This window comes from Bombus pyrosoma, linkage group LG17 (genome assembly GCF_014825855.1).
Source record: "Bombus pyrosoma isolate SC7728 linkage group LG17, ASM1482585v1, whole genome shotgun sequence".
Classification (NCBI taxonomy): domain Eukaryota; kingdom Metazoa; phylum Arthropoda; class Insecta; order Hymenoptera; family Apidae; genus Bombus; species Bombus pyrosoma.
The window spans coordinates 5,065,806-5,068,152 of NC_057786.1; positions in this window are offsets into that span (position 1 = coordinate 5,065,806).

Consider the following 2,347-nt stretch of genomic DNA (forward strand, 5'->3'; position numbering starts at 1 on the left):
TGGTGAGTTTGCCAATTTATACAGTGATATTCAATAACGAAAAGTGATAAATGATGCTCACTATAAAAACAATCAAGAAAATAAGAGAAGGAAAGAAAATAAACAGAATAAAAGAAGCAACCAAAAGAAAAATACTGCAAAAATGGATCAAGAACTTTCTTGGCAACACAAGCTTTGGCACCCAAAGGACGCGGAACCGTCGGCCAAACCTGGTGAACAGTAATAAAAGGGCAGAAAGTAGCCAGCAAAGTGTAAGCAAAGGGGAAAGCACTACAGGAGGCGCGGACCGCGAAAAGAACGAAACCCTAAATTCAGCAGATAGCTCCCCATTATCAGCAATACGAACGAAAGATAGGTTCAGCGTATTGCAATCACGAGAGTTCAGGCTATCTTGGACACAGCAACACCTTCAAATAATAACAATAAAAGAATCCAGAATAATAAGGAAAAAGAAAACCTACGGAAGAAAGCAAGTAGGCATACGACCTCTCAGGACGGGAAATCACAAGTTTGAAAGAGAGTAAACAATGGACCGAGGGGTATACCATCATCGACGAAACCCTCAACTTCCCAAGCGCAGCTCAGCGAAATGGACAACGCAGGGGGCCCATCTCCAGCGATAACGCTACCGAGAAGCCAGACACAGCCTGGACAGGCCACTAGCCTCTGCAAGGAAGAACGTTGACACCACAGTCCCCGCAAATAGAGACAAGTCGCCTCCAATATGCATTACCCACCAAGACCCGAAGAACACAGAAAAACTCGTTGAAGAGACTCTAAACACAAAGTCATTCCACATTAAACGAATACACGCAGATAAACAGGCGCTATTCCTACGAAGTATACCAGACTTTAACAAAGCGAAAGAAATCCTAATTGCAGTTTATACAGCCTTTTACGCATATACACCCAAATCGGAGAAGTACCACACGATCTCATTAAAGATTCTAAACAATAGCTTCTCCGGGACGGAAATACTTGCAGAGTTGCAAGCATTGCAGATGTCTGACATGCAATTGTCCAAAGATTGGCGCTTCTCAATAAAAAGATCAATAGAGAACAATGTATTGCTCTCAATTTACATAATTCAAGTGTGGCGGCACTCGACAGCACAAATACCGCCACTCGACACTAACAACTAACGGACGACGGCAGCGCAGTGGTTAGCGCCTTAGGTTACGAACGTTCGGACCTCTGGATCGACCCCGGCGACCGAAGTCCGATTTTTCTTCCACGATTCTTAAATAGAAAGAAAATACAGCAGTACCCCAGCTGCGACATCTACAGCCAGCAGCTACTAATATCACGGACAACATATAGACCTCACAAGTATCCCCACAGAGTAATATTAGTAACCTACTAAGAATGAACCGTCTAAATTACTTTAGGGTAAAATGGGGAAAAGTCTGAAAAATGACATAACGCAATGTCACAAATGTAAACTGCATGGAGTTGTACGGACCAAGCGAGTGCAAAATTAAAAAAAAAAGACGCGGTAAACAAAGACAAAGTGCACTGCGTGAACTGTAAAAACTACGGATACCCTGCTTTGTATAAAGGATGCCCAAAACTCGTTGAACTTTGCAAAAAGCTTTGCGAAAATATCAACAAATGCAAAGAATCAAAAACAAGTGCGTTGCTCAAATAAGCCGCAAATTCATCCATAGTTAAAGTTCTTAGACATCCTAAGACAAGGAATAAGCCGAAACCAAGTCTCCGAAAACCAACCACATCAAACAAATTTATTACCGCGCGTAATACAAAATCCAAGCTCAATTAAAACCATATCTCAACTGAACGTAATAAACTTATCGAAGACTTCTAAAAAAGCCTATTGAAAGCCCTAAATGAACAACAAACGCAATTAAACGAACTAGAACGATCATTAAAACGCACGGAGGAAGGATTGACTCTATCTCAAAAGGAGGCTCATACCTAGCCATATGCCTTGGAGACACAATTACAATTCCTTCATTTACGGGCAAATAACACGCTCAAAACCATAGACTAGGATTGCGATCATAACACTCTCGTGTTCCAGATAAACAAATATACATCTGACTTCCTATCCCTAGAAACACGGAGTGACGGACCCAGGTACAAGTACAAAAGTAACAAACTGGGAAAAATTACAAAATCAGCTCGAAAAGAGCTGCGAGCTAAATATTCACAACAATGTCAACCTAATAAAGAGGCAAATTGACTCATTTATAGACGAAATAGAAAAACATGTACAAGCCGCCCTTCAAAAATCCGTACTAAAAATAAAACAAAAGTCGGCTTTCGAGCCCTATATCTATAACAAAAAAAAAAAAAAAAAAAAAAAAAAAAAAAAAAAAAAAAAAAA